This window comes from Excalfactoria chinensis, chromosome 1 (genome assembly GCF_039878825.1).
Source record: "Excalfactoria chinensis isolate bCotChi1 chromosome 1, bCotChi1.hap2, whole genome shotgun sequence".
Classification (NCBI taxonomy): domain Eukaryota; kingdom Metazoa; phylum Chordata; class Aves; order Galliformes; family Phasianidae; genus Excalfactoria; species Excalfactoria chinensis.
In genome coordinates this window covers 156,285,126-156,309,837 of record NC_092825.1, presented here as the reverse complement: position 1 = coordinate 156,309,837, position 24,712 = coordinate 156,285,126, and the positions used below count along the sequence as shown (strand labels likewise).

Below are 24,712 nucleotides of genomic sequence, written 5' to 3'. Positions count from 1 at the left end.
ATCAAAGAAAGGATTTCACTTTCTAATCTGCTTCACTGTCAGTTCAGGATAGTCCCAGAAACCATTTGCTGTATTGATTAAGCTGCTGTCCAGTGTAGTTACTCTGTCCGTAACAGCGATGGGTGAACACTCTCATTGTGATGGGTGGCAGGAATCTGTTCAGAGGGAGAGGTGTGGGACTGGGTTGACACTGATTGACTTCACTTCCTGCCTATTTGGTTGAAGCAGAGAACACAGACTTTAAATACTAATGTTGCTGAAGATGGAAAAAAAAACAAAACAACAAAAACACCCCACCAAGTAATAGGTTAAAAAAATGTTTTATTGCATTATCGTGTAGCACACTCCATTGCACACAGCATGACTGTAATGTTGTCAATGGTGGTGTACAGGTTAATACAATTTATCGAAGCAATTTCATTAGACTGAAACTGAAATCTGAACAGGAGGCTCTGTTTTATTTTTTTTCTCTCTGAAGTCTAATAGGTGTTGTATCTTAGGGGAGCTGTAAGAAGATTGGCTCCCAAGAATAATCTGTTCCTTCTCTTCCAGAGAAAAGTTAGAATGTTTAATTTTAGTTAGGATAATTAGAATAATTTCACATGGGTTCAGGAGATAAGAGGGAAAGTATGAGGTAGAGTCTCCTTAATTTGCCTTTGTTAACTTTACCGAGTGTGAACCTGCTGGCCTCGCTGTACTGTCAAAAGGGGAGACATTTTTCTGTACTTGTAGATTTATGTTAAAAAGAACAGATTTAAAATAGGGATGGTAATCGTGGAACCTGAAAGGGTAATTCTGAAAAATGAGGTATAATAAAGAAAGGCTTGGCATGTCCATTTATTCCAAGGTTTCAATCTTCAAATGATTGTAAAGGGAAGACAGGAAAGCCACCATCTTGTAAATTTTAATGCAGAAAAAAAGATGTAAAAAGATGTAAAAATGAGAGCAGCCTGCTTTGTTACTACCTGGCATCTGAAACTGATATCAGTTATTAAGGATCTCACCTCTTAATTGCTTGATACAAACCCAATTCTTGAATAAGTTGCAGTTGTTTCAGTGTATACTCTTTGTAGAGAAGTAGAGGCCTTATCCATAGTGTCTGATATATACTGCATATTCAGTGCAGCAAAATGGAAGGGTATTTACAAATTAATGCCTGTGAAATGAGGAGATTGCAACACTTTCTGACATTGTGCTTCAGCCTGGGCCTTGTGATACAGTTTAGATAATTCTTGGTGTAGAATCTGCTCGCCTGTGATTTGAAAATCCTATGTTGAGTACTGTCCAATTTAGTCATTTTGCCTAAGGCAGTGAGCAAAACTTGGGTCTGTCTTTGATAGTAATTACTTATACAGTAATGTGAAATACATGATGGATGATGTAAGACTTGAAGCTGTTTATTTATTAGGCAATTGTTTTGAGCAGGGGAATTCTTTTCTTGTAAGACTATCAGCACACATTCTCACCATACTCACACTGTGAGCATAAATAAGCATGGAATCACCCAGTGTAGTGTTACTTAGAGAGTGTTTGTTTGTTTCCCGTTTGCACTCCCAGCTCTAGAGTTCCTTTTATTTCCTATGAAAACTTGCATTCTGTAGAATGCAATGGACATCTTCCAGCTGGAAATTTTTAGATCTAATAAATAGCATGTAAAAGAGCTGGCAGACCATGCCCTGGACTTTTTCCATCCTAGACTCCAGAGAAATGTGACTGAAAAGAAGATGAAGAGGCCAGATTATTTGTGCTCTGTATTTGCAGCCTTTGGATGACTGGAGCTTCTGAAAGTATACAGAGGTGGTCAAATTATAAAATAAAGCAAAGCCTCAAAAAATTCCCTTTTCCTCTTTTCCTCCCACCTCACCTATACACACTCATTTACACGCAAGTAAGTAGGCAGACCAACTAGGATAAAATAATAAACACTAGTAGCTTTCAGTTTTTCAGTTGGCTCTGAAGTGGAATCAGTTCTGCGTTGATACAGATGATGCTCGGAGTGCTTTTTGCAAAGGAAAAGAAGTGCCCTAAAAAAAAAAAAAAAAAAAAAAACAGTGCAAAAACAATGATGTAGACCATTGGAACCTCAATACACCACTGCTTCTACCCCAGCTTCTTCTGACAGATGTGTTCAGAGGAAAAAAAAGGGTCTTTAAAGGATATAACCATGGTACATCACAATGCCATGTGGCGCACCTTCTCTTACACACCTTTCTAGGCCTAAATAGCAAAGTCAAGATCCAGCAGTTGCACATAGTTTCTGCTGAGACCTATTCTATTCTTTTTTCATTAGAATTATAAAGGGTGGATTTAATTGTATTTAATGTCCTGGCTGGACATTGGTTTTTGATGTGCTGTCAGATTGGAGCAGTTCTTCATGGGGTAAATATTGCCCCAAGTTACACTCAGGCTTCAGTCCCGCCTCGAGTGACTGCAGAAAATACTGAGGTTGTTTAAAGGCAGCAAGGCTTGCAAATACTAATTTTTTAGAACTGCCAGTGTGTCAAAACATTGAAGGAAAATATTGAAGTGTACCAGTGGGCTTCCAGTTTGTCTGGTATTTTTTCTATTGAATAATCACATCTTCTAGGGTCTAAAGTGGTAGTTCGTTGTATGTAATGTATTGCTGTCATGCCACAAGGCATTAAAAAAAAAAAAAAAAAATTGAAATTATCTTGAGGAAACCAAATCGCTTTATTTCAAAGACAAATTGGATTGATCTATCTTACCATTCTCTATAGATTTCATAAGCACATTACTTGTTGAAGTGGTAGCAGACATTTTATATATTACAGCAATTTGCATACGTTCATTAAGCTGTGCTCTGTAAGGCTTTCTGACAGGGGCATTTGATGAATCCTTTTGTGAACTGCATTGTTTCTTTGCACAGAACAATCTGTTAAATCATGCCTTTGTCCTTCAGTTTGTCAGTATCAGTAAATGAAGCAGATGTTAATAACCGTGGGAGGGTTTGGGGGCTTTTTTGGTGTTTGCAGAATATGGGATAACTGTGGAGGGCATGGTGCATTTTCAAAAGTGACAGCTGGTGTTATTAAAGATAGTAAGTGTGCTACAAGTACGAAGTTTTCTTGGCATCTTTTAATAACCCTATGAGATCTTTTGGAACAGATAGATGGGTGGTCATTTCTAAAATAAAAGCTGATAATGTTATGCACAGCAAATTGACTGTGTGTATCCGCATGTAATTTCTCTAAACTTTGGTTGCAAAGTTAGGCTGCCTTGGAACCATGCAGAAATTCACAATGTTTCTCTATAAATATGTGATAAGAAATTCACAGGTCAGCAATCCCTTGAGATGTGTCTTTGAGTGATACTCTTTCATTCATTATCACGTTACGATAATTTTACACCTGGTTCATGGTTTCAAGGTTACCTTTATAAGAGAAGTTTTGTTGGTCTTGGCCAGTCTTGGGTTCTGCTTTGGTACTTGATTGAACGGGTTCTACTGCCCATCATAAAGACCACTCAGCTTAAGATACTTGCATCCTGGCATCATGTATGCATTTAGGTGCCTAATGATGAGTGATAACTCCTGTTCAGTTGAGGTAGCATGAGGGCTTGTAGTCCACTGCAGAGGATGAAACATGCAACCATTAATGTGGGTAAGAGATGAGGGGAAAAAGAGAACCATAGAATGGCTTAAGTTGGAAAGGACCTTAGAGATCATAGAATGATAGAATCCTATCCTAGGGACCTGTGAGGGCAACCTAGTCCAGCTTCCCTGCAATGAACAGGGACACCACAGCTAGATCAGGTTGCCCAGGGCCTGATCCAGCCTCACCTTGGAAGCCTCCAGAGGTGGGGCATCAACTGCAACACTAGGCCATCTAGTTCCAACCCAAAGCATAGTGTGTGAAATAAATTTATGTGAGAAAAGTGTTACAAAGCTGATTGCTGAAGAAGTGAATTCGGAAAAGCAGAAGACATTATTTCAAAAACTAAAGAATAAACTTTGGCCACGCTTTGATCTTGTAGTTGCTTCTTATTGATATTACATACCAAACAGCCCCCACTGCTTTTGGAGGTGGTATTTGCTGATTTACACATTAACATTAATGGAATTCTCTTTGTGATTCCTCTGCTCCCTATTGTGGAAATCTCTTTTGGGGAATTGGAGATGCAAAGGACAGACGTGTGGTGTTATCCGTGCCTCCCTGTGATGCAGTCTGAGCTGCTGAGGGGCTTGTCTGTGGTTGACATCAGCAGCAGGAATGGCAAGATAGTGTATAGTATAAATAACTCTAGCTATTGTCATGTTTATAGAGATTGCCTGAAAATATGTAGAGAAGACCTGTGAGGGATTTCTGTAGTTGTTGTTTTTATACATGAAAGTAGGCAGCAGCTACAAATCAGTGAACTGTTGCTTTTGTATGAAGAATTGGCAAAATCTTTCATGCAGTTGCTGGATAAAAATTTCTACTGCTTCTGCCTCACAGAGACAGCCTTATCTTTATGTCTGATTATCTTGCAAAAGAAAAAAATGAGCAGTGAAATAATTATCCATGCTGATATTTACATTTTCTCTCCCTGCTTGAAAATTACCAACTCACAGAAGGGAACAGAGGGAGTCTAGGACTCTTTTGGTGGGTAGAGCCTTTGGAGAAGAAAATGCCTCCTATTCAGCTGCAGCACCTAGGTGCTCCCAGTCAGGTGCCCATTGATGCGTGATGGGTATGGGCTGCTCTGTGACTGACTCATCTAACTGCTGGGGTAATTCACTTTGCAGACACTGAGAATCATGTGGTGGTACCAGTGGTGCAGCTGCAAGCGAAAGCTCAAGCAAAATTTTAGAGAAGGGAAAGAGGCAAGGCTTTTTCCTTATGTGTACTTGAAGTTTCTTTAGAGTTGTGGCTGTTTTGCAGCACTGTGTGGAAGATTGTTTCCTTCTGCAGAATTCAAAGATGCTGTTGGTGCAATAGAAATGCTCAGTGCAGCATCTGTTCATGTTGGTGAAGCTGATGAGGTCATCTCAGAAATCACTGTACAGAGCAAAGACCAAGATCATTTGGACATGTTAGCTAGTTTTTTTCTTCTTCTATTTTTCTTTCCCTCTGTCTTGTCCTAGTCTGCTGAGCCTGCTTCTTTCTCCTAATGTATCTTCTTCCACTATTTTTGCTTTCTTAAGCACATGAGACTTACGAAATGCCATATTCTCTGTGTCACTGTGCAGGAATGACCAGGAAAACTTACAGATACTCTAGGACTAATTGTAATTAAGTGTTACATACACTTACAAAAATGTGCATCTAGAACTTCACATCTGTAGCAGAACTGCCCCATTCAGCATTTTTGGACAGAAGGACTGCACATGATGATGTCTTTGATTTTTTTTCATGTGGTTTCCCTGTTCTCATTGCTGTCCTGCTGCAAATTAGAGGCAGAAATCTGCTTAAATATACATAGGGATGTTTGTGGTTTCCTAATACATTCTTATTTTCTTCTATGCTATCATCAGTTTTGCATATTGACAATGTTTCTTTTGTTCTTTCATTACAGACAGTTGAAGCAAAACTGCTGTTTGGAAATTTGATGTACTTTCAGAGCTTTTTTTACTAATTTTGGATTCATATGGTAGAAGTAGCCTAAAGACCTGTCTATTATTACATGTGTAAAATCTAAGTTATCACACCATCAGTTTTATCACCCACAACATCTCATGTAATGCACAAGTCTTCAGCTTTATTCTTTTAGTGAGTTGTACATGTTATCTTTTTTCCAGATTTTGGGCTCTGAATTTGGAACATTTTTTGGTTATATGCTTCCTGGAACTTGGAGAATACCTGCAATAAATAGGTAAGTGCAACAGATGTATTCATATTTTGTGTTGGATGATTTGGAAAATCTGTGAGTTTTGTTTAGTGCTGAACTTGGTAAAGCTCTTAATAAATCGAACTTACCACGAATGGGACAGTATGATGGATCTTTGCAGGCTGAATTTTCAATAAGGTGGTATTTGTATGGCAGAAATTGGGAAGTGCATGATGCTCACTGCTACTCAGAGAGAAGCATGTAGGCAAACGTACAAATTTATCTTCAAAATGAATTCAAAATGAAGGGAAAAGTCTCTGTGAGCAAGTGACAAGCTCTGGAAATAAAGTGAGTTGAAAGAAGTAACTCTACTCTGAGTCCTCCTTTACTTAAGGCTGTGCTTTAACTAGCTTTTGTCTGTGTTTCATTTGGTTTTCTTTGCAAGTACTGGTGGTAGTAAAGGTATGAATGTGACTAAATGCTTGAAGAAAAGGGCCATAAAGGTTGAAATTTTGGGCATGCTGAAGTTCCTGGAAATTTTCTCAAGTATTTCAGTGAAGCTGGTAATTTACTTGGAACATTTACAGAAAATATTCAGGCAATTTGAGAAGTACATTCTTGCATATAATGAAGCAATTTTTTAGGTGATTTCTTTTTTAAAACTCAGGTCACACTTTATGATGCTTGAAGTGCTGCTGAGCTCCTAGCAGTAGAGAAGGGAAAACAAGAAAATGTGGAAGGTTTTATTCTTTCTAAAGAGTTTATAGAATCAGTTTATGCATCTCAGTTCTAAAAAGGAAAAGGCTTCTCAGATGTGTGGATGTAACAATTGAACTTATTTTGATCTGCGTGAGAAACTTTGAAGAAATTTATAGTGGCATAGAGGCTGAATTGTTCTTATGGAATAAAATTCAGGAGTAGGTTTTGACGTAGGAGACCCGAGAGATGGATTTTGAAAGACACTGCTTCTTGTGTAAGAATTAGAATGCAAAGTATTTTCATACTGTGTTTCCTCTGTAAGTCCCAAGATGCTTGGCAAAAACTAGAGAATCACTGTCTCCATTTTGTGTCTGGGGTCAGATACTTGCTTGGTTTACTTAATGTATGTTTGTTCAACTTCTGGATCTACTGGATGTTCAGGTCTGTGTCCAGGTCTGTTTGAGGATTTTATGTCTTATGATGTTTTCGGAGTATGTACAAAATATCTGAACTCTATTTCTTATTATTTCTTTAATATTTCTTCAATCTTGTGATATGCCTTTACTTCTCCCTTTTCCTCTATGCTCTCCCTCCTTGTGGTACATTTCTGTCTTATTTGTTCTGATTCGTTTTCTCTTTTGCCTCTATTTTTTTTTTTTTTTCCCATGGCTTTTGCTTTTTCCATCTTGTTCTAATTCATTTTCAGTCTCTGGAGATTGGCAGCGGTGGGATCTTTCATAAGGAGGAGCTTCAGAAAAAAAAAAAGTCATAGCAGAATGAGCTTCCCTTTTACTGCCTCTCTAGAGAGCCTGCTGTAAAAGGAAACTTGCTGTCATTCCCGTAAATTTTCTTTTGCAGCCAGCTCTGCTGGGCGTCCCCTTTGTGCCCTGTGAACATCTGTGTTGCAGCTTACGTCTGAACCCAACTGCAGAACAAATATGTGAACCTGCTTCTTGTTTTGAGCAGGAAGCTGCTGCTATTAGTAGGGCAGGTGGCCTCGGTTCACCTGCGACTTCTAATCCCTGTCTGGGAGCAGAGAAGCCGCCTGTCCTCTCCCCTCCCTCTGCCGGTGCCTTTGTCCATGGGGAAGCACATTTCCCTGTTTCCCTTGAGGCACTGCCCCATGCCTGTCAGCTGTCAGCATTCATTTTCTCCCTGAAATTTTCCCAAGACGTCATGCACAAGAAAGAAAGCAGCAAGCGCTGTATGACTTTTATGGCGTAGTTTACTTTCCGTTGCTCCTGGAAACTTGTGCCTGCGTGCATGCAGTCATTCAGGCACCACCCAGTGACACCACCCTTCTGCATGGGGAAGAAATCTTCAAGCCCTGAAGTGTTCAGGCTCAACCCCATTCCCAAGGCTGTGCACAAGATTCCAGGAAAAGGTGATAGTTTTCTGAGCAGCTGTTGGACCCTGCAAGGGACAGCTCACAGAGCACGAATTGTGGACCTCACTTCAAACAGATTTATGTTAACCAAGTTTTCTTCTTCCGCTCTCTTTTAAAGAAAGAAAGAAAATCAGTGCCGCCCTGTTTGCACAAGCGCCATCCCACTTGAGCGTGCTCAGCAACATTTGAGAAGCGTAGGTGATGAACTGCAATCTTTGTGACATATGTGCGCCGCAGAGAGAAATCTGTTGTGTCAGGTTGGCTTCAGCTTATTCTTGCAGGGTTGTTGTGATGAGTCTGGAAGGTGTGGAAACTTTTGAGGAGGATCGGGTGTGATGGCAGAGAACGGCTATGACTCTGGCAGGGGGATGTGAGGTCAGGCTGTGTTGGAAGCCATCAGCTGGGAAAGAAGCATAGCTGACTTACCAATAGGCTGCACTAGGGCCACAGCTTCCCTCAGATATTTCAGTTACTTAGAAATAGCAAATCTTCCCATCTGATGGCAGCTGGAATAGCTACTGGGCAACATTGTTTTCCTTCCCTTTCTGTAAATGTGCTGCCTTTTGGCAAGACTTTACATCAGTTTTTGAGCTTTCCAAGCCAGGTTAGAAGAAGTTGGCCCTTCTCTTTCCAAAACTAACTGTCAGGGCAGTCCCAATTCTCTGCAGATGTCTCTGTGCGTGTGAATCCTGCACAGGCAATGGTATCTCGTGCTCGTTTGTGTGTGCACTTGTTATGGAGAGAAGGATTGGTCTGGCTGACTGTACTATTGGGAGTGCTAAACAGTGAAAAACTCTAAACAAAAAAATCTGGTCCTCTTCAAACGTTGGCGGACAGATATCTGTCTTCCATCTGCGGCAGCCTGTGCAAAACAGCAGAAGAGCTGCAAAGTTTGTGTTCGGAAACCTTGGAGAAATAACTGGCAGGCTCTGACTTATTTTTTAACTGCGCACGGATCTGAAACATTAAACACAGAAAGTAATGTTGGATTGTGACAAGCAGGCAGAAGCAGGGAGGTTCAGCCACAGGCCTGTGCACCGTCCTGCAGGCGGTAAGCCATGGGACATGGGGCCTATGGCCCTTGGGCACTGCTGCCCAGGCCCTGCAGTCCATTGGCAGGGGCAGGGGTCACCCACTGACATAGGCAGTCCCCTGGGTCCCCTGGGTCCTGCTTCCCCTGGCTGCACCCATGCTCCCCGGATCCCAGGCAGTCCATTGTGGGTGCCTGGTCCTCAGGTGGGGCACCCATCCTGTGATGTTGCAAGGCCTCATGCAATGGAATGAATTGGTCTGGTTGGAGAAGGTGTCAGTTTTAGCCCTCCCGTGCTCATTATTACTTTTCCCTCTGCTTCCCCACCTAGACAGTTCCGTGTATTTAGTACCACCTGTCTCCTCTACGTTGTCCCTTCTATTTATCAAAGTTATGCAAAGAAGTTCCACGTTAAAGCATTTACCTTTTCTGACTTGGGACTGCTTGTCTCCCTTAGCAGTGCTAGAAAATATGTGTTTACAATAGGTGATTACAAGCACGACTCTTTGGTACAAGGGAATATGGAGACAAAGTTGTCTTCAGATTCCCTAGAACAATTGGAGCTGAGTCACATTGTTAAACATGCCATATGTTACCAAGTAACATGTAGTGTTATTAAACGAGGATGTCAGTAAAGTGTTACACCACTGTCAGACTTAAAAATTAAAGCATTAATACAGAGCTTTGAAATAGTCTTGTTTAGCTTTGGCCTCCATTTATAATAGTACTTCTGCATGCAAATTTAATTCCCAATGCAAGAAAATGAAGGTAAAAGAAGGAAAATGAAGGCGAGCCTTTCTGCATAAACAGCTTAGTGACTCTGAGTGTTTACAGAGGGACAGGCCACGTAGGATGTGAGTGTCCACCTTTCACTTAACGGGCTGTCACCTACAAGAGATTCTTCTTTAGACCTCCTGAACCTCTGTTACAGTGCTGCTGCATGTCAGGATGTGCCGTGCAGGCAAGGGATGGAGGGAAATGTCTAAGTGAAAGATGTTTGTTTTATGTGAACACCCAAGAAACCAGTGCAATGAAGGGATATTATCTGCTGTTGATTCTGCTATGCTTTATTTATTTATTTATTTATTTTCCAGTGCTTGCTTGAGGAAGATGTTGCAGAATTGGAGAGAGGTGCATACTCATGTGTTGTGCTTTCTGAATGGGTATTAGCTGTAGATTCTAGCTGTAGATGTCCCTGTTCTTTGCAATGGGGTTGGACTAGCTGACCTTTAAAGGTTCCTTCCAACTCAAATGATACTACAATTCTGTCTATACTCATCACACATATGCTTCTTGTCTCTGTGTATCCCAGCAATATGCACTGCTCTTCAAAATGCAGGGTTTGGGCCTGAAATCTCACATGTAGGTAAACTGTGTGGTAGCATCATAGGAACTAAGTAACGTGATTTTGTAAAGATGAGATATCCAGCACAGTGTATCATAAATTGATCCCAGGAGGACAGACCTAGAATATAAACTGTAGTGCTTTGAATATCTACATGTTATAATTGTATTAAACACTTTGCAGCAATTTGTATTGTATTACAGCTGACAAAGTATTTTACCTCCTAGTAGCTAACTAATGTAAATAGTGCTGATATTTTTCTTTTTCATATTTATAATTACATTAATTGCTTTGCGTATTAATAACAAACAGTTAAGTGTCAGCACCCAAGCTGTAGCTGCCACTAATCCACAAGCAATTTGTTTTTGAACTCAAAATGTGAAACTGAAGAGTAATTACCCCTTTTGCAAGCACATATATCAACAGTGTAAATTTTACATGGGAAATCTCACTGTTGTACCTCAATACTGTCATTTTCAGTATCGAATTTAGTACCAGTAGAAAGTTTCAGCTTTGTGCTAAAAAGGTCGGGAGTCTTCCAATGAAAAATGAATAACTCACTCATATCAGTTAGGATTCGTGACTTGTTTCCAAATACAGCTAAACTTCGAGGAAGGTGTTTCCTGCCTCAGAAAATAGCCTTTTTCAGAAGCCAAACCATCACCGTATGTGATGCCATTTTTACTTTTGTAATGTGATTTGACTGTGCTAAGAAAGTGCCAATGCAAACAAGAATTTTACAGTTGACTGGATTCTTTTTTTTTTTTTAACATTAGGTGGGTTTTTGGTTTTTTAATGCTTCCAGAACAGTATTTTTCTACGTTGGTATCTTGAGGACTTAAGCATTTTAATTCTTAGAGACAAAGGAAATAGAGATCTCAAAATAAACCTGGATGATATTTCAGTTAAAGAAAAATTCTTTCTCGGGTTTCTTGTTTATTTAATTTCTTTATTTTCTCTGCAATTTTCTTTTATTGTGTTTATCTGCTTGCTCGAGGCTGGCATTTAAAGCAGGGGAGGATTTTGAAAGTTTGCAAAGCATTCGTATTTGTCAGGGCTGTACAGTGAAGAGTAGGCTCCCGCTTAATATTGCAGATGTATGCTGGATGTTCTGGGGAAGAGCAAAGGTTGATTAAATTCACAAAATTAGGTGATTTGTAGTTTTCTAAATATGTCACTCAGCCTAAAATTAACTCAATTATTTACCAGTCACATACATGCTAATGAACTTTGACAATCTCAATCGACCTGCTGTGAAGAACTCCACTATCACCTAATAGTGTTCCCTCCGTGTTTTCTCTAAAAAGGAAAGAGTGACTGTAGCATTTATCACATGTAACGCAAAAAATGCTCGAGGATTTTATTATTTTTTTAATACCTGCCATTCCAGAGCACTAGTAAATTAATTACATTCAATTAGTAAAGCGATAAAAGTGGTGCTTAATTTTTGTGAGAGTGTCTCCTAAAGTTTAATCCCCCAAAGGTATTTTTCATGATGGTGATGGAAGTGGTTGCTCCTAAATCAGCATCAGTTATATTATTTAAGAAATAAAGTTACTTTTCATGCAAAATGTGACAAAATTATAAAGCTTCAAGACACTCACATATGATGAATAGGTTTTATTACTATTTCTAAAGTTAGAATCACCTTGTAAAGACATCTTTAGCTATGTGTCACCACTAGCTATAAGAAATATATAAAGAAATTTGTGTGTTAGCTGAAGTCTTTAATGGATTTATCAGCATTCTTTCTAAATCCAGAAGTATATTATGCAAATAGCAATAAGATTATCCTGCATTTATACTTCAGTTACAGGTAAATTTACAGAAGGCTGCCCTGGAAGATGATGTAGTAGCTGCCTTTGTCTTTCTAAGGTTTTTAGAATCATAGAATCATAGAATAGCCTGGGTTGAAAAGGACCACAATGATCATCCAGTTTCAAACCACCTGCTATGTGCAGGGTCAGATCAGACTGCCCAGAGCCACATCCAGCTTGGCCTTGAATACTTCCAGGGATGGGGCATCCATAGCCTCCTTGGGCAACCTGTTCCAGTGCGTCACCACCCTCTGAGTGAAAAACTTCCTCCTAATCTCTAACCTAAACCTGCCTCCACCCTGACACAGAACCATTAATCACAACCCTTTTTTCTGTGACCAACCAAGTAAAGCTTTCCCAAAAAAGCTTTACAGAATCCTGGGTTGCAATCAATATTGACCCATATAATAGACATCACTGTAGCATCGACATAGGTAGGGAAAAACAGCAGAAGAGTTTTGGGCTATGGTTATTTATGTCAGGAAAATGGAGCTAGATAAATAAATGCAATACACAATATCTAAAGCTTCAGGGCACTGGCAGGGTACTTGGAGACAGCTACACATTCAGACCTTTTGGATGGAATGATTAAGTGGCTGATTGAGTGGACAAGGCAGGTCTCATTGTGCCCTTAGGGAGAGGTCAGCCCTGCTTCAGCTTCTCTTTAAAACTTTGGAAGAGGTGGGTTTGAAGCTGCAACAGTCTCACTGTGAGATGCATTACTGGGTAATACATACCAGAGCCTATTTTACTAGATTTTACTCAGTTACTACCACACACAAAAGAGCATAAAAAGTTAAAAGCAAGCAACAGCAACAAAATAAAACCCACAAAAGAAAAAAGAAACGAAAACCATGCAGTCTTAAAACTGAAATTAAGTAACCACATGCAACTGAATTTCTTTTCTAGTTATCCCAAATTATTACTGCATTTGTTTAGAATATATATATTTTTCTTTTTATTTTAATCATTTTTGTGATTTTCTTACTTGATTCATTCGGTGACATCAGCTGTAGTGACCAAACAGTTGTTGCCATGGTGACAAATTACAGTGTTACAAAGCATCCTCAAATGAATCAGGTAAGAGAAACAGGTCAACTAAAAATGGAGAAAGTTTACTTACAAAGATAAATAGAAATGCTGGGAAAAAGCTTGAAGGATACTGGCTTTGAAATCTTCAAATGGTTGTAATGTAGTCATACCTTCTATGGAGCCAGAGATGCAAGCATGGGTGCCATGACAGTGAAGCACAAAGTGATTCATCCACACCTCACAACATCCATCAAGTGGAGATCACTAAAAATAGATAGGTAGTTCCAAACGAGTATGAGTGGAACCACAACTTCTTGTTCATCCTTTAAATTATGATCATGAACATCACAGTTCATGGTGATTTAGGTCTTGCTGCTTAATGAAATGTGTTTTAAAAGAAAGATCTTGAGTGCTTCTATCATATCACAGTTCTGAAGCCATTCTGGCAAGAGGCAGGAGCTCATCCAGTGGAGACGATGTTGAAATGCAGGTGCAATCTGATTTGTGTTCCCTAAATGTATCAGAAATGTAGGTCAACATCTAGGAGACCCCCCTCAATATTCTGATGTGGTGTACTGTACCATCACAGAGTTAGTTATTATTTGAGGTGTATGCTAATAATAGCAAAAAGACCCTCCATGTATACAAGTGACCGGAGTTAATTCTATTCATGTCATGACTGCTCTCAGTGGGAATGCCATGCCTTGTCTTGGCTCAGATGTTATTTCCAATAAATATGGAAATAATGGCTCACAGTGCTGCAGACTGTTAGGAGATCTCATGGGAAATCTCATCAGATTATGTGATAGGTTTGAAATTAATCCATGTCCCCACTGTATTTACACAATATATAATCGTGTCTCTGATGGCTTATAAGGAAAGGTAAACACAACCATCCTAAATCATCAAGGGGACTTGCTGCAGTACATTCTCTTGCTAGAGACTACATTTCTTTGTATTGATACAGGCAATTGACAAAACAATTATAGAACTTCCTTATGCTGCAAAAATACTATTGTCTGGTTTGCAACCTCAGTACAGAAATCATCATCTTTCTTACAGTTATCCTTGCCTTCTAGTTCAACAGGCATTAATTTTTATGTTATCCTTTTCAAAATCTGAAAGGGAAGAATGTTGAGAACTTTTTGCTCCTAGTGGGAATATTGCCGTGCAACAGATCCATTCATCCATCATTCCTAGACTGCTCTTTCTTATAGCACTGCTCTATCATCTTCATATGCTGTTGAGGTCTGCAGAACTGTGTCATGTTAGGCCAACAACTGTCTTCTTGTTGTCTTTCCCCAAAGGACAGGAGGTTATTGCCTACAGAAATATGTACACTTCACTGTGTTTCTGAGTAGTGACAATCTCAAGAAACTTACAACAAACTCTCCAGCCCATGTGCTTCTGTCGGACATAGTTGAACAGTGATTTTCAATTGCTGCACAGGCTGGCCCAGAAGTAATGCCTCCTGTTTGTTTCTGTGGTGACTACAACAGATACAAAGAGCACAAAAGCTCTGTTTCATAGAGAAAATCCTCAGCTACAAAACAAGTTTTCAACAGTCAACACCATAGCGATGCATTTTTGCCAGCGATGAACAAGAGTCTGCATGCTGTGCTTGTAAAAAGTCTGAACCAGCTGATGTTTCACAGCTGCCATGATGGCATCACTGCTAGGAAAATTCTGCCCATGCAGTCCATAATTCATAAGCCTGAGTGAATGGAGATCAGAAGATGTCAATTCTGGACTGTACAGTGGCTGTGGTAGGACAGTCCAACCAAGACTGGCAATGCACTTCGCAGTCTTTAAACCAATATGGGGCCTGGCATTACTGTGTCGCAAGAGAATGACCTCATCTGGAGTACTGTATCCAGCCCTGGGACCCCCAGCACAAGAAAGACAGAGAACTCGTGGAGTATGTCCAGAGGAGGGCCACTAAGATGATCAGAGAGGGCTAGAGCACCAATCCTGTGAAGAAAGATTGAGGGAACTGGGCTTGTATAGCTTGAAGAAGAGAAGGTTCGGGGAAACCTCATTGTGGCCTTCTAATACTTGAAGGGAGCGTATAAACAGGAGGGGAAACAGCTGTTTACAAGGGTGGATAGTGATAGGACAAGGGGGAATGGTTTTCAACTAAGACAAGGAAGTTTAGGTTAGATATTAGGAGGAAGATTTTCAATCAGAGGGTGGTGACTCACTGGTACAGGTTGCTCAAGGAGGTTGTGGATGCCCCATCCCTAGAGGCATTCAAGGCCAGGCTGGATGTGGCTCTGGGCAGCCTGGTCTGGTGGTTGGCGACCCTGCACATAACAGGGGGGTTGAAACTGGATGATCATTATGATCCTTTTCAACCCAGGACATTCTATGATTCTTATGATTCTTCTCTGACCTGACTCTGGAAGTTCAAGTCTTCAGCTTAGTCACCACTGTGATATAGTGGTCAGAGTTGATGGTTTGTTCAGGGTTCCAGGAAATCCAGAAGGATCACTCCTTTCTCATCTCAAAAGATAGTTACTTTACCTGCTGAAGGCTGTGTCTTGAACATTTTCCTTAGTGGGGAATTCACATGTTATCACTCCATGGACTTCCATTTTGACACAGGTTTGTAGTGGTAACATCATATTTCATCACTGGTGATGCTGAGGCCCAGGAATGTGTTGCCTGAAACTTTGTTGATTCAGTAGGTCCTGACAAACTTTCATATGGTGTTCTTTCTGTTCCTGTGTGAGCATTCATGGGACCCACCTGGTGCAAATTTTGTGATTTTTCAATGTTGAAGCCGTTGTTTCCAATGCTTTGAATGATATTCAGCTTCATACACAGTTCTCTGTTTGCAATCTGCTTTTTGATTTGATGAGCTGATTGAGACACTCTTCATTTTGTGTTGTCACATCTGTGCATGGCTGTCTGGAACGTGGCTTGTATTTCATGTCCGTTGACAGTGCTGAAATGCACCACCTCACTGTGGTCCCCATAGACGTTCAGCAAGCACTGATGATTGTAGGTGGGTGCTTTTTTTCTGCATGGAGGAATTCAATGATACATCTTTGCTTCAGATGTACTTCCACATCAGATGTCATTGCGTCAGACTGCCCCTCTTCTGCCATCTGTCATGTGGCAGCAACATATAACGGGATACTGGTCGGAAGGTGCACCCTCTACTGCCATACTACCAACATCCACTTCTGATGCTATGGACTGACATAGTAAAATAGGAAGCATTACTTTGGAGCAGCCCTCATACAAACTCTGGTTAAACTTAGAGCTTCTTTTGTTTTCTCGCCATTTTGACAGACTGTTTTCTCAGTGTATCAGCAGTTACATCTGACACCAGTGTCAAAATACAATAGATACAAGGCTCCCTTTAGTTAATCAAATAGAAAAGAAAATGAGGGAAAACCCACATAATCATTTATTTCTTCTAATACTAGTGCTTCCTGTGTTTCCATTGTTTTTATCAGCTTTTAAAAACTCTTGATTGCATTTTAAAAGCTTGTACATTCTATGTGATGAGAACAAATGCAGCCACCTTCTTTTCTACTTGTTACTATTCATGGCGGCTGGATTTGTATGTAATCTGTAATTGTATTTTTCCCTCATCTGGAGTGAGGGAAGAGAAAAGGCCATATAGCTCTTTATTCTTGTTTATCTTTCTGAGCCAAAGCAATTAGAATGGGGGAATGCACCATCCAAATAGCTAAAACACTAAATTCTCATCGATTAATCACCAAGTTGACCAAAAAGGAAGCATAAACTGGCAGTACAGCTGCTGCTGACAGTGCAAGCACAAGGTAGTGAGTTTGCAGCAGGAGGATCTGAAGAATCATTATTACTGATAATGATGTATGAGTTGGAAGGAAATCAGGTTGTTTCAGAATCAACATTGGGTTTGTAAGTGGCAGTCTAGGGAAAAACAATTCTTGCTATATATCAGCTGAACTGGTTTTCAACTGAATCGTTGAGGCTTTTTTAACTTCACATGCTGAGGAATTAATAATGTAAGTACATTTCTCCATGCTTTCTGAAGCACTGAAGAATACAAAGTGGAGCAGCATATGCTACTTAAAACTGTGTTTAGCATAGAAGTATTTATTTATTTGTCATGTGGAAAGAAAATTAATAATATTCTTTGTGCACCAAAACCTCTGTGTTGGGTATTTCCTGAAATTTCATTATGCAGAGGTCTTACAGAAGCTGTGCTGTTCAAAACATTTTTGTTTTCATGTCCTGGAATGTGTATTTGTTCAAACAAAGAAATGCTTATCTGTTGAAAAGATACTGGTGATAGATTACTTCAGCTTTCATGCTTACCTACTGTTTTCCATTTGGCATTAAATTCCTGGTTGAATCCAAGAACTAAATAGATCTGGATTTAAAAAGTTGCCTTGATGCCTTTTTCAGCCAACCGCTGTGACCTTATGATAAAAAGGAAATTTAGTCATCTAATGGACCATCCTTCTTTATAGTTTAAACTCTAATAGATACCCAAAGGATTGCAATTTAAACCATTTTCTTTGAACAGTATTAATTTTCAGAGGATGTGCAGGACCTCCACCTTTACTGTGACAACAACAGCACTTTAGGTATCAACAGTGTAACTATCTGTTGAATCTAAATAGCATGCAAATTGTACTCCCTATACTCTTCCTATCTCATTATAGGTAATGCTGCATATGCTCTGTTAATCCTTTTGAAAAATTATTGACTCCTGAATAACTTTCTTTTGCTGCTATAAATCGTATCTTGTGTCTATTTTTTTTTCTGTCATTGACTTTTAAGTTCAAGGGCCCGTTTTACTTCTCATCAGAAAACAAATTTCTCTCTGTGCTTAAAATGAAGTACTCCAGGCTTGTGTGTTCCATTTTAATGGAGATTTGTCAGACTCTCCTGCTTTCTCCTCACTAAGTGATGCTTATGCAGTGTGCAGAATGGAAGCGTACATAAGCAGAAGAGTAACAAAACAGTTTAAAACATCTGAAATTTAACACTAGCATTTATTACCATATTCAAATGTATAAGAGAGAAAGATAATTAGGAATTCTTCCCTCATTTGCCAATCTTTACCGCACTTCTGTTGGTAGAATAGTTTTTTACAAAATAGTAACCACTGGCCTTCAGAAAAAAAGATGCTACATATCCAGCTGAATCTTGAGATCTGCATCTTGATCTGTATTTAGCTGGTTCATCTTGGTTGCTCGCTGAAGGGTTGTAGGCATCTGACTGTGAAGGAGATGAATGATCTCACAGTGCTTTAGGAGGAGGATATTTTTGCCCCAGGATGAACAAATGTGTGCGCTTGACCAAACACTTAACATCAATATGTGCCTGTTTCTGTCTGATGAGTGTGAAAGGAGCCTGAGCTGGCTCTGTTATATCTGGGCAGGGATATTTTATCTGATGAGCCCAGCCCAGCATGTCCAGAGATTCCTGCCTGCTATTTTTCCTTCTGACAAGATTTCTGCAGAACAGTTTTGCATCACTATTTCTGTCATTGTTCTTCATTGTGTAATGCTTTCTGATGTGAGTTATAATGGAGACCCTCCTTCTTCACTCCCACTCATAGAGTTAGGAGTCTTGTTTTTCTTTATGGGTGCGCGCTGGTGTGCTAATCAAAGTGCAGAGTTCAGATGTTTGGGTGATTTTTACTGGTTCTATATTCAACTCATCCTGTGACTTACCACTGGATGATGGAGATATTGGTCTGTGGTTCTCATTTCCTTCTCTTCTAAATGGAAGCACTGGTAATGATTGATTATTTTTTAATGTGCTACTTTATATGAGCTGAAATATGGAACATAGGCCGTGGAGCGTGTCAACCGAAGGGCAATGAAGCTGTGAAGGTTCTGGAGCACAGGTCTTATGGGGACTGGATGAGGGGACTGGGATTGTTCAGTCTGGAGGAGAGGAGGCTCAGGAGTGACGTTATTCTCTCTGCATCTACCTGAAAGGACGTTGTGGTGAGATGGTAGCAGTGACAAGAGATGTTGGCCTTAAATTGTGCCAGGGGAGGTTCAGGTTGGGTATGATGAAAAATTTATTCTCTGAAAGACTAGTGAGGTATTGGAACAAGCTGCCTAGAGAAATGGTGGAGTCACCATCTCACCATCCCTGGAGCCGTTCAAGGACTGCACAGGTGTGACCCCGAGAGACATGGTTTAGTAGGCATGGCTGTGATGAAGCAATGGTTAGAGTAGATCATCATAGAAGTCTTTTCCAATCTCAATGATTCTATGATCTTTGGTAAGGTAAAATCTTAGCTCAATAAACTACTTATAATTATCATTAATATCTAAGCTATTTTGTTTTCTAGCTTCCAGCTGGGTTCTGTGCACTCCTAAAGGGATTGTTTTCAGAAATTTTACTTAAGCTCCTCATTTACTTTCTTTACTTAGAGCAATGAAAGCGAAGGACATTGAGTATTGTGCAAGTCTTACTTTATAACAAAGGTAGTGTTATGATTACTTCAGGTCTGTCAGAATTCAGCCCCTTCCTTCTACGTGGAAAAGCTTTCTGACAAAAATGATTTTGAAAATGCCACTTCAAATTAAAAGTAGCAGACGAAAATTATAGAATCATAGAATCATAGAATCACTCAGGTTGGAAAGGACTTTAAAGATCATTGAGTCCAACCATGACCTAACTATACTACCCTAACTAACAACCCTCCACTAAATCATGTCCCTGAGCACCACATACAAATGGTTTTTAAACACATTTAGGGATGGTGACTCAACCACCTCCCTGGGGAGCCTATTCCAGTGCTTAACAAACCTTTCTGTAAAGAAGTTTTTCCCAATATCCAACCTAAACCTCCCCTAGCAAAACTTGAGGCCGATTCTCCTTATCCTGTAACCTGTCACCAGTGAGAAGAGGCCAACCCTGCTCTTGCTGTAAGCATCTTTCAGATAGTGGAAGAGAGCAATAAAGTCTCCCCTCAGCTTACTTTCCCCCAGACTAAACAGCACCAGTTCCTTCAGTCACTCCTCATAGGGCTATTCTCCAAGGCCCTTCACAAGTCTTGTAGCCCTTCTTTGGACCTGCTCCAGTACCTCCATGTCATTTCTGCACTGAGATGCCCAAAACTGAACGCAGCACTCAAGGTGAGGCCTCACCAATGCCGAGTACAGGGGCAGGATGACTTCCCTAGTCCTGCTCACCACACCGTTCCTGATACAAGCCAGGATGCCATTGGCCCTCTTGGCCACCTGGGCACACTGCTGGCTCATATTCAGCTGACTGTTCATCAGTACACCAAGGTCCCTTTCCATCAGGCATCTTCTAGCCACTCGTCCCCAAGCCTATAGTGTTTCCTGGGGTTGTTGTGACCAAAATGCAGGACCTGAGACTTGGTCCTATTGAAACTCATACAGTTTGCCTTGGGTCATGGTTCACTAACATTATTCATTCTTACGTGATTTTATGATGTGGAATACTGATAGCAAAATTACAAAATTGAAAAACCATGACACCTTGGCCCATCAATCCAGTCTATCCAGGTCCCTCTGTAGTGTCCTTTTCCTCTCAGGCAGACCAGCACTCCCTCCCAACTTGGTTTTGTCTGCAAACTTACTGAGGGTGCACTCAATCCTCTCATCAAGATCATTAATAAAGATGTTAAATAGAAGCAGCCCCAGTACCAAGCCCTGGGGGACACCGCTTGTAACTCGTCACCAGCTGGATTTAACTCCATTGACCACAACCCTTTGGGCCCAGCCATCTAGCCAGTGTTTCACCCAGCGTAGTGTACACCCATCCAATTCATGGGCAGCCAGCTTATCCACCAGGATGTTGTGGGGTACAGTGTCAAAGGCCTAACTGCCTTTGACAACCTTACTTTGACAACCTTACAGACTTACTTTCATCCACTAAGCAGGTCACCTTGTCATAAAATTAAATCAGGTTTGTCAGGCAGGATCTACCATTTGTAAACCCGTGCTGGCTGGGCCTGATCCCTTGGTTGACCTTTAACTGGTTTATTATGGCCCCCAAGATCATCCATTTCACAAATAAATAAAATAATTATAAATAAACAAATTGTCCCAAGGATGGTAATATTTCTGTGTAGCAAGTAGTTTAGCAAGAAGGTCTTCCAAATATACTTGTGGTCTTTTGAAGAAATATATGTTCAAGAATGCATTAGCCTGCAGAGGGATACAAGCAGGAACACTCTTAGTATGATTTTCCATGTAAGCATGAATCCCTTCTCCTAAGTCTAAGGACAGGAGTAGTTCTCTTTGGGCAAGCAAATTAAGGGCATTTTGCTGGGCATGTTTGTGCTGCTCTTTAATCTTGCTTTCTGTTTATCAGTGGCCTGCACAAATGGGCACAATCCCCAGAAAAAAAAAAAAAAGAAAAAAAAAAGAAAAAAAAAAGAAAGAAGACAGCAGGCATAAGTTAATTAAACAAAAGAACTGCATCTGCATGCTGATGGATAAAGTAGAGCGAGCATCTCACCTCCTGCTGATGTTGTGGTTGACTTTCTGTGTGAATTATTTCCCAGCCCCACACCCTTTATGTGGTGATAGGTGGTAGGGAGAAATGGGGATTTTCCAAGGAAATACTCTTCCACCTAACAGAGCAAAGCTGCTGCAATTCTTTCTTCTTTTTTTTCCCTGAAGGAAAAATATATACTTGATTTTATTGATAGTGTTTAGACTGCTAAGTTGAACTGTGAGCAGAGCAGGCAGGCTGTATTTTATGGAGTCTGAGAGCATCCTCTTTCTGGAAAATCTTTCTGAAATTATCTCATGGTGAGTAGAATTGGATCCATTCTATAGATAAAAGAGGCTGCTGTTTACGAATATTTTGATGAAGCATAGACATTGCCATGTCTAGATGGTATGATAGATTTCATTATATCCTTAATGCAATCCAAGCCTATAAGAAACAAGTAAATAACCTCAATTTTCTTTTATTTCTTTATTTATTTTTAAACTCCTTTCCTCTCCTTTTCTTTTCTCCTTTATACTGCCTGAATTTTAACTATGAGTTCTTACAGATGTCTTCTGTGACCCGTCACTTGTAGCACTTCTCTGTGTGAAATTTTATTACAGTGAAATCATCAGGGGAAAACAAGAAATCAGTCTGGCTAGATAGTTACTACTGCATTTTGGAAAGGTAAAAAACCTTTGGAGAATAGAGTTGCAATGGGCAGATGATGTGTTGCAACAGAGCTCTGTTTTCACTGTGCAAGTCCATTTCTAAGATGGTCATGAAGAAGTGGAATACTCTGGCATCAGGCCCTTGCCCTTCTCGTGCCCCCTTTCTATCAGCAGCGCAGTGTTTGCTGCTGATAGTCGCCACCTGCTTCCCTTCCAATCCTCCTCATGCAAAACACGGCCATTTCACAACAGTCATTATAGGTTTGGAAATGGCAAAGCAATTCTCCAAGTCCCACTGATTATGTTGTATAGCAACCCTACTGTATGTGTTTCTGCTACTTGGAAGGCTGGTAGCTGCTTGGCAAGCTAAAGAAGAAGCTTCTTTCCAATAGCAGTGTTTTTCTTTTATCCCACAGTGTGGTATTATTTTCTAGTGGTATGATTAGAAAAGAAAATATATACAAAGCTAAAGAAATATTCCAACATATTTATAATATAATATTATGATGGCCATTAAATAAAGTCATTTGAGTGCTTGATTTCATTCAAATATGTTTTTGGCTTTTTAAAAGAAATAATTTTTACACAGAAACTCTTGCCTGAATAGCAATTATTTTATTAAAAGAATACTGGCCCAGGTCTTGTGCTTGGCTTTCTATAAGCTTAAGCATGCAATCATTTTTTATTGCATTGTTGAACGCAGATGGATTTAAATAGAGGTTCTCCCACACAGGTTCTTTAATGATACATGTAAGGAAGTGAGTGCCAGTGGATTGAAATGAAACCCAGAACCCAGAGCTCCAGAAGAGTGTAGGATGGGATCTGAAAGGAACCCTGGAGTTTTTTGGGAAGGACATTACACAGCAAGGAGACTGGAGCTGGAGTATTTGTGAGGATGGAAAAATAGCAAATTTTCTCTCAAGAGCCCTTTGTTTCAGTTGGATTTGGGCCCTATTCTCTCATAACCTATTGCTGCCTATAACAATACTTCTAAATGCAAATGGCACCCATTCCATCTGCCTGCTTTCATTTACAGTTAGGGTTTCAAGGGTTTCCTACCTAGGAAAATTTCTTCAATATAAGTAAGGAGAAATAAAAACTATATATGCAATTTATGCTAAAGTTTTCATAAACTTCTGCATTTTGTCCATTGTAAAGTGAGGTGTAGATAAGTGCCAGAGGTTGAGCCACTGAGATTCTGGACAAAGCTTCATGCTGCTGGAAACGTTCTTGTTTTGAAAAGTGAATAGTAGCTGATTGTTACAGCATGGTCTGTGCTGATGGCAGGAGTATAGAAAATGACTCTGGAATGAAATACAGTTGAAAATAAGTTTTAAACAGCAAGAATCCTGCCTGTAAAAGCTTAAGCGAATCTCCTTTTGCCAAGAATCTAATAAGCAGGAACTCGACAGATAAAAACTAGCAACAAACAGCTCCAGTTTTTCCAGTGGAGATGGAAATGTGCTCAGAGCAATGATGCAAGACCTCGGTGATTCTGGGTGTGTCACCCACATCTTTCACTTCCAAGGAAGTCCAGAAATACTTGGTGTGTCCTCATCGTCTGGAGAGACTTGGCAGGAGATGTCACTGACTGTTTATTTGAAATATAGTCCCAGGCAAATAGGAGACATTCCATCTCAAGATTACAAGAAGAAGTGAAAATAAAGTTTAAAAAAAAAAGCAGAGGTGTAATTATTTACCTTAAGGGATCTGTTTTTGAAGGTTCAAATAAAACAGATGTGTTTCTTGTCTACTGCTGATGGAAATTTTGCAGAGTTTATGTAGGAAGTAGCATTTAACAGCATTTTAGAGAACTGCCTCAATGGTCTGCTCCTGTTAATGTGGCTGGTACTGTCTGAGAAGCTCCTACCATAGCACTCTGTTATTATGGTTCTGGCATGTCTTGGTACTGGGTTCTTTTGGTATTCTGCATGTGCTAAGCAGATGTTGCAAGGCTTTGGGCCTGAAAAAGAAATCTGTGAAATTACTGTTTTCAGTAGCTTTTTAGAAAAGAAGGTAGATTGTGTGGGTCAGAGGAAGAAACTGTTTTGAGTTTCTTCCTGGTGGCTGGAGCTTAGAGATGCAGTGAGCAGATATGGAAGAATTTAATTCACCATCTGTAAAAGGGCACGTCATTCTTCTAATTCCGCTTCCCAAAACAGCCAGATAAGTCCAGAATTGAAGTTTGCTTATGTATGTAACAAATATATATTTCATAAAAAGTAAAAATGTAATGGACTATGCATGCCTTTTGTCAGTGGACTGCTCCAAAAAAAAGAACAAACATAAAAGAGCAAAATATAATTGAGTACTACAGCATCCATAGGAATTTCACCAACATGGGCCTACGTACAGTCAATAAACTTAAGCAATTCAGTTTCAGATGTTTGGAGCTTTATTGAGTCCATTCATTTTGTAGATCTTCTCTGTTAGTATGAACTTTCTGTTACACACCTTGCATGAGCCCAGGAGGTTCAACATCACTGGAGAAGATGTCAAGGGCAGTTGTCAGTAGAGATTCCTCACCATTCA

At 40.0% G+C, this 24,712-nt stretch overlaps 1 protein-coding gene across 5 annotated transcripts in view; it reads left to right on the top strand.

Annotated features, from left to right (window-relative positions):
* The window catches only part of ENOX1 (ecto-NOX disulfide-thiol exchanger 1), a 360,206-nt gene that overhangs the window by 64,591 nt on the left and 270,903 nt on the right, over positions 1-24,712 (top strand). For all 5 annotated transcript variants that reach the window (XM_072358786.1, XM_072358747.1, XM_072358765.1 and 2 more), the window contains exon 2: positions 5,738-5,811. The gene's annotated coding sequence lies outside the window, so the exon portion shown is untranslated. The remainder of the gene's footprint in view (positions 1-5,737; positions 5,812-24,712) is intronic.